A 13459-nucleotide genomic window follows, 5' to 3' on the forward strand; every position below is an offset into this window, starting at 1 on the left:
ACAAAGTCATACTTGTTTGTAAATGGTATTATCAACAAGAAGGTATAGAATTTGAAGAAACGTTTTCTCCAGTAGCCAGACTTCAAGCCATAAGAATGTTTCTTGCATTTTCAAGTGTCTAAAATTTAAAAGTTTATCAAATGGATGTAAAATTTGCTTTCCTTAATGTAGATATAGAAGAAGAATTATATATTGAACAACCAGAAGGATTCATTTTGGGGAATGACAAAAACCTTGTATGAAAACTCAAAAAGGCTTTATATGGGCTAAAACAAGCTCTACGAGCATGGTATTATCATCTTGACAAATATCTTAAACAACAAGGTTTCACAAAAGGATCCGCAGACAACAACCTTTACACAAAAATTCAGGGTGATAAACTACTAATTATTGTTGTTTATGTTGATGATATCATTTTTGGGAGTAATGAAGAATCTACGAGTCGAAAGTTTTCTTTTGTTATGTAGCAAAAATTTGAAATTTATTTGCTTGGGGAACTAACCTATTTTCTTGGTCTACAAGTACAACAAGCAAACGATGGCATCTTTCTCTCACAAACAAAATATCTCAAGAAAATTCTGAAAAAGTATGGGATGGAAGAATGAAAACCTGTATGTACTCCCATGATGATAGGATATAGCCTCAGTTCTAATGATGATTCTCCTGTAGTAAACCAAGTAGAGTACAGGTCTATGATTGGAAGTCTACTTTATCTAATAGGTACTAGACCAAATATCATGCATGCAATTGGGATTGTTGGATGTTTCCAATCCAAACAAAAGGAATCACATCTTCAAGCAGTAAAGATAATATTCAAATATCTCCAAGAAACTGAATATTTTGGTCTATGGTATCCTAAATATGTAGATCTTACCCTTCATGTATACACAAATGCGGATTGGACCGGAAATGTGGATGACTGGAAAAGCACTAGTGGAGGTGAATTTTACATGGAGCCCCAATTGGTATCTTGGTTCAACAAGAAACAAAGTCCCATTGCCTTATCTACAGTGGAATTAGAATATGTAGATGTTGCACCTTGTTGCAGAAAACTTCTCTGGATGATGCAAACATTACAGGATATACAATCAATTTTTCTCCACCCATCTCCATCTGATGTGATAATACAAGTGCTATTAGTATTTTGAAAAATCCTTTTATGCACTCCAAGACCAAGGATATTCCTATTATGTATCAATCTCTACGAGAAAATGTGCTTGAGAAAAAGATTAAATTGGAGTATGTTCCCTCCAATGAAGAATTTTCTGATATATTTACCAAACCCCTTCCTAGAGAAGAATTTGAATATCTTAGATAGAAACTGAGAGTTGTCTCTACCTCATTTTGCTGTTAAGTCAGTCTGCTGAGTCTACAGGTGAAAATTCTGAAGGTTGTTGGATATATGTAGGTTCCATGAAGTGTAGTCGCGTATATAGGTGAGTTTCTTTGCAGACAATCACATATGTTTTTCTTTGATAAAAAGAACAATAGGATAGAATCAAGATCAGCCTATGACATGCTTTTGACATCTATAATTTGTTTTTTCTTGGTCTGGTGTTGATGGGTACAACATGTTGATATGGTATTGAGTTATGTTTTTCTCATTGATATTTATCTGATTGATGAATATGCCTTGATGAATGAGTTGTTGAAAATTAACAGGTAGCATAGGTTCAGGGGAGCATTAGTCTTGTAGAATATAATGCACTGTTGACATTCTGGTTGTTGAATTATGCTACTTTTAAGATCTTTTGGTGTTTGTTATAAATATCATGTATATCATTTGATGTAAAGGTCATGTAAAGACCTATGATGAAATAATTGTCATATTCGGTCATGTATGGACATTTGAGATTATGTCGAATATGTAATCCCACTTGGTTGGGTGGTTGTGCTTAAATTTAATCCCACTTGGTTGGCTGCTTGATGTGTATGGGTCCTTGGTGATAGGAAGGTGATATTCAGTTGAGTCATAGAGTCATGTACCTCAATCTAGATCCATCAGAGATTTCGGCATGTGCTCAAGGGGAGCATGATCAGAAAATTTAGCATGTTCTCAAGGGGAGCATGGTCAGTATTCATATTTAGTAGTTCATATATCGAAGTCTTTATTTATCATTGGTTAGCCCTTTGCCCTTGATGTCAAAGGGGGAGAGCTTTTAGAAATTTTTGTGCTTGGCTTGATGTTATTTACAGGTTGTCATGATCCAACACCATAGTGGTTCCCATCAAGTCCAAATGGGGGGATTGGTGGCATTATGATACATATGTTATCCTTGATGGAAACTCACTTGTAACAAAATGAATACAACAGAATGCCAGAATGAATACAAATGTGAGTGAATGCATGACAGTTTAGAGGATTCAATTCAGATAAGTGATAAAGTTGGAAGTTCAAGACCTATACGTGGGTTTTGTTAAGCCAACTCACGTATGCACATGAGTTTAATGAAAAAAAGTAGTGTATGGATTTTGCACCAAGGAATTCTAAATACCAGGGGTTCTTACCATGGTATTGGCCCATAGTAAAGAGTGCGACAAAGAATATTGATCTAGTCAAAGAATACCATCGACATAACTATGGTTTGGCCCGTGGTATTGAAAAAGGCTAAAACTATCTAAGGTGATAAAGATCAAGGTCTATGAGGTGTGCAATTGGAAGGTTTTTTGATGAATACTTCAATTTGAAGTATATTGCCATTGTAAGGGCCATAATTGTCACATTGATCTGAAATAATTATACACTAATGAATACGATTTTGGATTGGGATCATGAGACTTGAAATGACTTTTCATTGTGTGATATGCTCATAGATTGACTAGATCTAAGTACCGACGCATGTCTTTATCTCGGATTATGGTGGTCTGGGTCTTTTTGAAGTTCTAAAGAGCTACACAATTTTAGGTCAAAATTTACACATCTATATATTGGTTGGTTTCAAGAAAAGCGCGTATACATGGGGGTTCACTTCTACAAAGTCATGTATATAAAGTGAGGGGTTTCTGTTCAGAAATGACTGATTTGTTTCTCTATTTTCTATCAATAAAGTCCTCATGTTGATCTGGGTTGAGTGATAATGTTTGAAGTATATCTGATTGGATGATGAAGTTGAATTTGGTTATTAATTGATTGAAGAATGTTAATATTACTTGTTGATTATGATTGAAGATCATAGAACATTCTGTTATTGGTTGAGATTGTTGCAGTAGATCTGAGTATGATTCAGTGTTCTTTTCATAAATTCTAGTGGTCAAGTTTTTCAATTTTAAATATATTAAGATCTATATATGGGTTTCTCTCTAGAAAAATCCATATGCACATGTTTTTCCTTAAGTGAAATAGCATATACATTTTGGAAATGAATGATCAGGGTTGCAGTTGATTCTGTGTGATGATGGAACACTTTGATTTTAGTTGTGTGTGTTGGCTATAGTGATCTGACCATTCTAGTTGGTTGGTTAAGTTTTGATTTTCTTTTTAGTTGTTTGGGTTTCAATGATTGGTTGATTTTGTGTGTCATAGATTGATTATTGAATTATAGGGATGATTGAGAATAATTGTAGATATTGGATCCAGTCTGAAAATTTCATGAAACGTGGTCCATTCAGGTTGCTAAGGGTTGGAGCCATCAGAGAGGAAGTCAAAGCTTCCTGCCAGTAGTAGTTGGTGATTATATCAGGGGGTTGGAGCTCCCTTCTAGTAGGAGTTGGAGAATAAGAGAAGGTTGTAACCTCCAGCAGGTGGGTGCATAGCCACTGGTATGAGTCTTCACCAATACAAGAATGTAAGAATTGTTTGATATTAATAAGTTTTGAATACTGAGATGACAACAATGGTGGTTTTCTCCCATATTGGGTTTTTTCCACCTTAAATCCTGGCATTCATGTGTGTTTCCTTATGTATGATACTTTATTCTATTCTTACTGCACCTATTTATTTCTTATCAAATACCTGATAAATATCTTACATTCTGGTTCAAAGTTTAACAGATAAAGCATTAGTTGTTTTACAAGTTCATTGATCATATGTTGGCTTGTTTTAAAATAGTCATGTATAGACACTAGTTGGGCACAGTCAAGTTGCGTATACATGTTAGAAAACAAAATTATTATTAAAGAGCTTTTAAAATATTGATTCACCCCCCCACTCCCCCCCCCATCGGTATTTTTTCCAACACACTTTGGGTAATATATAATACCACAAGGTGGTATTAGAGCATGGTTGCACTCTATTTGGGTGGTGTCTGGCTTCCATTCTCTTTGGGTGATATCTGATACCACAGAGAGTTATCAAAGCTTGGTTCACCCCTTGAACTGGATGAGCAGTGTGTTGGTCATGCATACATGTTGGTTGCATATGTGTTCCTTTTGCTTGTGTTTTGTGTTTGTTTCATATGCATGGTGGTCATCATGGTTGCAGTGGTGTCATCATGTGAAAGTGGTGGTGTTGATGTTGGATGTGTTTATCATGAATATATAGTCATTATGCATTGGTTATGCATGCCAATCTTTATATGTTGTTATGCATGAATTTTCATGGCTAGGGTTGTTGTCCATGAGGTCATTTTATGTAGTTATGTCATCACAATACTCTTGGTATGTTATGATGCTAATATGTTTTCTGAGATGAAGCAAGAGATATAGATCATCAATGTTAGGTCACAGAGGTTGACCTCGAGGTAAGAGAAAATCATCATAAAAATTTGTATGATGGGTATTCATGTTTGTTTGTTAATGGATGCTATAAGAATTAGGGTTATGTACATGTCTATCAATCTATGGTTGTTACAATTACATGTATGATAGATGTTATTTAATCAATGTAATCATATGTATATGCATCGGTTAGTCATGAAGGATAGTAACTTTTTTGTTATATGCATTGTGGTCATATGCATGATGACTTTTTTGTTATATGCATTGTGGTCATATGCATGATGGTTATGGTCATTGCAACTAAGATCTTGATGTTATATGTATCATGCGAATTTGAATTGGTAATTGCATATGGTTAGGGTTATGACGTTAATGAATGAGTCAACTTATTTGTGATATTGTGGTGTACTGATACATAGTGACTATGCATATCTGATTGTTATGCATGAATGAAAATTGTTTGTGAGTTTATGATTTGAACATGTGAGCTAGTTACTATTATGGATATCATGACCTTAATTTATGTTTGAGTTGATATGGTGTAAAGTAATATCTTGCTAATCTAGATTGATTATGTAGACAAGATAGCCTCCCCTGAGATGGATTAAGGTATGAGTTTGCTTATGTCATCTAATTGGTGCTTGTATGTTTGATTATATTATCTATCTATTATTTGAATTTTTGGTTAGTTGCATGATATATTTTGTGTATGTAAGTTTGCATTAATAAATGAGATTGTTTTAAGATGGTCGAACTAACACATTATTTGTTGAGATAATTGATATGTACATGAGTGTAAGTAGGTGATAGGTGTAGCATTATGTCTTATGAATGTTAGGTTTATTATGACATAGTTCTTAGTCTTTATAAAGGATGATTTTAAATTAATAAATATAATGTCTTTATCTTTGGAACGTGTGACTTACATGTGTGAATAGTTGCAGGGAAACATGCTTGGTGGGTAAAAGCATGTTAATGTGTATCACATTTTCCCTTTTTGTGGCAAAGAAGTTTTATAAAAATAAATGGAGTTGGAATGTTTACTCTTAAAATTACAAAATCATCAAAAACTAGGTGGTGGTAAAAGAAGACAAAACATGTCAATTTAAATTCAATTTCATGTCATATTTTTTCTAAAATTTAATATCGAATTTTTATCTAATTTATTCATTTTCTTTAAAAGGTATCATTAATATTTTACATAAATTTTTAAGTAGTGGCAAAACCGCGACCCCCCATTTCTCTATTGATTTATGTTTTTTAATTCCAATTTCTTTAAGAGATGTGTTGTAAACATTCTAAAGATTGCTAAACAAATTTAAAAATAAAAAATAAGCATATTTTTTAATTATTATTAAAATACTAGTAAAAATGATCTTATTTTCGTATATGTAAAACCGCGACCCAAGAAACTACCCTTTCAAGTTTATTAAATCAATTTTTTTTAATAGAAATTTGAAAATAACATATAACAAAATGTTAAAGTTATTTTTTGAAAATTTTTAAAATATATTTTATATTTTTTATAATAAATTTTTTAATTATGATTATAATAACGTATTTTATATTATTCAAAATATAATATAGAAAATTATTTGTTTAGAAATTCTATTTCTATTTTATATATATATTTAAAGAGTTTTAGCATTTCATTTAACTTCACATAAAGTTATTTATATTTTGTGAGTGATTAACCATAGCTTTTACCAATATTTACTATCAGTTGACTTATTTGCAAATTTAGTATTTACTTTTTATAACATTATTTATATTTTCTAAACCCATTAAATAGGTTCACTATAGCTTTTACCAAAATTTATTGTGAGTTAGCTTTGTTACAAATTTAGCATTTATTTTTTATAATTAACAAGTACGAAACTCAACTAATTTAATTGATATTTTTATATTATTTTCCTTTTTATGTTTTTTCATTTGAGTACTTTTTTGCTTTTGCCATATAATGAGACACATTAACATGCTTTTACCCTATTAACATGACAAGGTAACACTTGATTTGTTTATATATAAATAATGGTTGGGTGATGTCATAGCATGTAATAACACTCAATTGTAGCAAGGTAAAAGCTAAAATAAAGGAATTTTGTGAGAATTCATTTGGTTATGATTAGAAATGACAATTCCAAACGAACGAGTGCTTTTAATACAAGAAGCCTTCTTAACCTTGATTTTGTTTGACATTATGTGGGTATGTGCTATATCCATGAACACATATTTGAAAGGTATAAAATTTTGTTTATAGTTGTAGCTTGATCCATCAAGGGGTTTGTACTCCCTTGAGAGATTGCATAGATGTGTTTAGTTATAAGGAAATGTGCTTGGCATAACAAGGTAAGATAACTACTATACCATTGTATTTATTTATACACTAACATTTATGTGTTTATGGAAGTATGATATAGGGATTGCATGGAAAAATAAACTACTATAAAATCTTGAAGAAGGCTTGGGTTGAGCTTTCCTTGGGAACCCATGTGGTTGAGTCATGGTGTTGTTGCTAGTCCTGTGATTTTGGTCTTTTGTGATTTGTTGCACTTCATTGTAGATTTGTTTATGCTTGGTGCATGATCATGCCACTTTGTTTGTGGTGTCGTATTACTATTATTTTTTCATAATCTTCTTCTAGTTTGTTTCTCATTCTTTCCTTTATGTTTTGAGATTCTTGAGAATTGGTTGGGAAAGAGGAAAGTTAATTGAGTTTGGGAAGAGATGGATGAAGCCAACAAGTAATGTAAGACTTGGATGAAGCCCAATGCATGAGTAAAGGGAAGATGAAGGTGAGAATATGATAGATGGTTAGCTTGGTTGGGTACATTTGTGTAAATGGACAATGGAAGAACATTCATGAGAAAAGTAGTAGGAAAGTTAAAGTAAATGTGCTTAAGATAACAAATCCCTTGTCTAAGATGGAAACCATTGTTCTCGATGTTGTACATGTTATAAATAGATCAAGGTAGTTCTCTTAACGTAGACCTTATGATATCTGGTAATTATGTTGTGATCATGATTATATATATATATATATATATATATATATGTATATGTATATGTATATGTATATGTATATGTATATATGTATATATATATATATATATATATATATATATATATATAGATATATAGATATATATATGTATGTATGTGTCCTATTGTCTGAGAGGGTCATCAAGAATCATTATTGTGGACGATTGATTGCTTATGCAAGTGAATGGCATGAAGAGGTTCTTGGTCTTATGAGTCAAGTGGGAAGAGTAACCCTAATAGATCTATAAGGTCAGTATCATGTGGATATGAATTTATGTTATATGCTTATACTATGTATATGTTTATGCTATGGCAGGTAATGTTGAGGGGTACATCAATGGAATGAAAGCGGTGTATTCTGTGACATGCGGGGACACGCATGGATAGTGGAAAGACACTTGAAGCAAGGTTGCTTGCTAAAGACAGTGTGGTCTCTAGATGTGTGATACTATTGTTGTGTATACGTTGTGCATGTTGCACCTGCGATGTTGTGTGCATGCGGTGTTGTGTATATATAGTGTTATATACATGTTATTTATGCAATCCTATGTATAGATAGAGTTGGGTACATGTTGTTTATGCAATTTTATGTACATATGTTCTTGCGTATATGTTTTTATACAATGCTATGAGTAGATGGTGTTGTATACGTGTTTTTTATGCAGTGTTGTATAAAATGGTGTTCTGTACATATGATGTTGTGCGCACGTTGGATATGCATTGTTGTGAACATGTGGTGCTTTGTGCACGTTGCATATGCAGTGCTATGTACATATGGCATGGTGTACATATTGTACATATGGTGTTATGTACATGTGGTGTTGTGTGCATGTGGTGCCATGTACATGTTGTACGTGGGGTGTTGTGTGTAGGTGGTGTTGTGTACATGTGATGCATGTGGTGTTGTTTATAAGTGGTGTTGTGTACACATTGTGTAGGTGGTGTTGTGTACATGTCGTGTTGTGTACAGGTCGTGCACGTGGTGTTGTGGACATGTCATGTTGTGTACATATTGTGCAAGTGGTGTTGTGTACAAGAGGTACTCTATACATGTTGTGCATGTGGTATTATTCTACATGTGATATTGTTTGCATGTTGTATTGTGCACATGTGGTATTGTGTGCATGTTGTACATGTTGTTTTGTATATGTGTGGTATTGTGTATGTGCATTATGTATTTGTGATATCGTGACATGAGTGTTCATTATCTTGTACTCTGTGTATGTATATGTATTGCATTGTACATTGAGTGTAGGTGTATGTATTGTATTGTGTTGTACGCTGGGTGTAGGTTTATTTGTTATTTCGTACACTAGATGCAGGTGTATGTGTTTTGTTGTACACTAGGTTTAGGTGCATGTTTTGTATGTCAGCTATAGGTCCATGTATTGTATGGTGTTATTTTCCATGCATGGTTGTATATGTGTGATACACAATATGTGTATTTGTATGTGGTTGAAGAAAAGGCATTGGATATTTTTCAGGTGTGGCAATTGATCCGGTGTGCATATCAAAAGGATCGATTAAATCATAATTATCAATATTTTATTTTAGTTTTATTATGAATGTGATCTATGATTCTGGCTTATGATGATGACATGTGATCTATGATTTTGATTAAGATGGTTTCTTTTTAGCTAACTGAATGTGATATGTTTATACATGATGATTTGATCAAACAACTAGTTTGACTTGTTGTGACAGGAACTAAACATAATTGTAAGTGTACCTTATTGACTGCCACCGATGAGGTATGATGTCAATTATTTCAATTCATTTCGAATCTAATGGAAACTATGTGCTTGGTACAAGAGAGAATGAAAATTCCCAGTTGGATGGTTGGAACTAATTGCAAGAATGAATTAGCAACAGAAGCTAAAGAAAATGGAATAGGAAGTAGTATCTTGGTAAAACACTTTAAGAGATGGGCGATTGTGGGATATTGGTACTTGATAGCGTCCATTGATATCCATTAGCATGTTATGACCGGTATGATGTTTTTAAGGAAAGTATATGCATTGGTTGTTTGACCTTACGATGCGAGGAAGCCTTGCCAAGGGATGGATCACTCAAGATAGGGGATATCAGGGAACATTGAAGGTGAGTGATTGCACGGAAGAGGATGACTGAATTTTCTAAGGGACTCTATAGCAGAGAAGGGAAGGTCAGGAGATGGCTTTTTTTTTTGTCTTTAACATTTCCAGATGGAATTAGATGCACATTTGGAGTGTGCCCTGGAACAATGAGTCAGTAACTATTCACTGAGAGGAAAATAGTGTGAGATTGCAGCACTAGACATCGGATGCGGACATTAACTTAGGTAGTGGATTCTAGACTTCTTTGGAAGGAGGTGAATCCTGGAACTACTTTTGAGGGTGGAGGTGTGAGCCTCTGGATTCCCTTGTTGTAGATAAGGGAATCATATCCTTTTATTTTCTAGTTAGAAAAAATGTGTATATGTGTACATGTGTATATTATTGTAAATATTCTATCGAGATGGATTTATAAAGTTAAATAGATAGTATGGTTATTTTTTGGTTGAAGAAAATGTGCACGAGTATATATGTGGTTGGTATTGTAAATATCGTAATGATTTGTTTTATAAAGCTCCAGTAAATGGTATCATTGTCATGTTCTCAACATGTTGATCATTATAAATATTGCAACAAGATGAGTTATAAAGCTCAATGAGCTATATGTTTTGGCTTTTGAGCTATATTTCTAGTTATAGTTGTCATTGAACACCAAGGACAGTGTTCCCCCAAGGGAGAGGGTTTTGTAACAGCCCTGGTAAAAATTCCATGCAAAAAGAAACATAATACCAAGGTCATGGAACACATATTCCAAGGTTAATGTTTGGAAAAACATCCGAGTGTGGGTCTTCATCTGGTTTATTATGGCTAGGGAGTTTGGCAAAGGCTTTGGAAAGGAAAGAGGAATTAATTGGAATTTTATTTATGAAAATAATGGAAATTAGGAGAAAATAAAGGTGAAAGGTTATTGGTTGCATGTGAGGAGGAAAATTAAGGAAAATAATGGAAAATTGAAGAAATTAGAGGCCTTATTGATAAAAAGGCTTCTGAGGATCAGTTGGTAGTTTTTCAGTACACATTTTTCTTAGTTCAGTATTGGAGATCTCTCTTTATACTATCTCTCTCTCACACTCTTGAACACTTAGATAATTCTTGGAGAATTCAAGTATTGGATCAAGGAAAATTAAAGGAAGGACAAAGATGGAAAAGGGAAGAAAATATCAAGCAAGGAAGTATAGATCAAGAAGCTACAACAGGATTACTTGCATGTATTGATTTACATGTGTGATTTCCTTGCTAGATGTGGCATGCATGGTACATGCACGTGTGTTCTTGGTTATATTTTTGTCATTGTCATGGGTTTTCCTAGGTGTGACAGTGTTCTCCAACCTTTCCTTTGCATTTTCGGATAGCCACGGTGTGGTGGGTTCTCTTTTATTTGGTTGAGTTGGATTTCTAGATGGACTTGAAGTTGAGTGGTGTGGTCTCATTATTATTCACAAAGCCTAAGAATCCAGGGATGAGACACATAGTAAATACTAGTTGTCACTAGTACAAAATGACTAATTATTTACTAAAAAAGTAACTAAAATTTTCACATAAATGACCATTTTTTAGTCGATGGTCAATAGTGGTTAATTTGCAATATCTTATAACATGGCCGACTTTTAGACATATTAATAATAAACATTAATTGGTTGTCTCAATTTTATCATCTAGTAGTATATTTAGTCATAAATGTGGTCATTAGTTTAGTCATTTATTTAGTCATTAATTTCCACAGTTAAGGACCAAATACACAATAACATATACTACTAGATGATCACTTGAGAAAACCAATTAATGACCAAACAAATATGGCTAAACTATTGGTATCATTATAAGATACTATAAATTAGGTACTAATAGTCATATATATGAAAATTTTAGTCATCGTTTGAAACTAATTAATGACCAACAAAATAACTAAATTTTAGTTATGTAATAAGATTCTATGAATTAGCTACTAATAGTCGTATATATGCAATATTTAGTCATCATTAATAATCACAAATTTATCATTTATAATAGTCATTTATCTTTTTTTGGTAGTTTCATATTCATTATATAAATTATTGACTTAGTAGTTTATATTCTTTTCATTTACTTTCATTAATAATCATCATAAATGACTAATTTAGTTGTTGTATATTCATTTTATTTTTTTCATCATTAATCAATATAAACTACTAATTTAGCAGTTTTAGATTGATTTTATGTTCTCATTATTAATAAACATAAATTAATTAGTATGATTTTATGACTAAATTGAAAAAAATATCATATAATGTGCATGCTCATGTAATATGAAAATGCAAAGTTACATATGTTAATTAAAATACTAAATAATATTAAGTACAAATATAAATAATTTGAACGACATAAATTATATTATATGAAATTTCAAGTATTACATGATGACTTTCCAACTTAATATTGGTTGGACTACAATTTACTTATGAAATATTGTTTCATCACTTCAAAATATTATCATTATGTTGCCAAGGAATTGCAGATGAATTCCTTGACTCTAAAGACTTAACCATCAGTCTGTATGTCTGTGTCTCATGCGAGATATTTACTTTAAGGGTATCATTAGACTTATTCTCTTCTCTCTCTCTCTTTCTGCATTTGTTACTCCATTTTTATTGTTCTCCTATTTCTTCAATTCCTTCTTCTTACCATCAATATTCAATCCCTCTTCTAAAATTGAATGAAGATACAATGCAGAATATAAGACATGAAAGACAATGAACACTAGAATATGAACTAAAGTAGACTATAAAGGATTTATACAACATATATCTCAACATGACCAATACCAATTCCATTTTCGCCAAAAAAGAAAGAAAATTGAACAATTTTTCTTCAGTTGGGTGACGGTGGCCAAAATGTGTCTAGATGGCCTCTATAAAAAGAGCAAATAAAACATCGCCATACCAAAGAACACCTTAACTTAGTATTCAACCTTACATGGAATAGAAAGAAAAAACAAAGGGAATACCTAAAACATGGAAATTAAGCAAAAAATAGACAATACATGAATCATTCCATTAGTAATCAAGAGGTAATAAAATTTGCAATTTCATGAAGTGTAAACATGGTTTAAGTAATTAGATATATATATATATATATATATATATATATATATATATATATATATATATATATATATATATATATATATATATATATATATATAGATATATATATATATATATATATATATATATATAGATATATATATATATATATATATATATATATATACAATCACATATCATAATGTGACATCTAGAATATGCACATGATAAGAACATGTTATCTTATACAAATGACTACAAGAATGCTCTACGAATCATTGATCTTGTTGGACATGCATAGTTACTTGTCGGTAGGTATATACAGTATGCACCCATATATATAAATTCAAACTTTGCATATATTTAAAGTTTCTTTTACTATATAAATTACTACAAGAAAAGAAGATAGATTAAATATTCAAAAGAGATCATTGACATATACTGTTTAAAAGACTTAGCTCGATTGTAACACTTGCTAAGCATTGGCGTAGCTAATTAAAAATTCATGTCAATAATTTGATACAGAAATAAGCTTCACAAATTAAGCTTATAGTGATATATGAGGTTAGTTTTGACCATATCTAGAAGATGGATGTAGCCTAGCAT

This window comes from Pinus tabuliformis, chromosome J, assembly GCF_031772625.1.
Source record: "Pinus tabuliformis cultivar Carrire ecotype Pingquan chromosome J, CPIR1, whole genome shotgun sequence".
NCBI classification, from domain to species: domain Eukaryota; kingdom Viridiplantae; phylum Streptophyta; class Pinopsida; order Pinales; family Pinaceae; genus Pinus; species Pinus tabuliformis.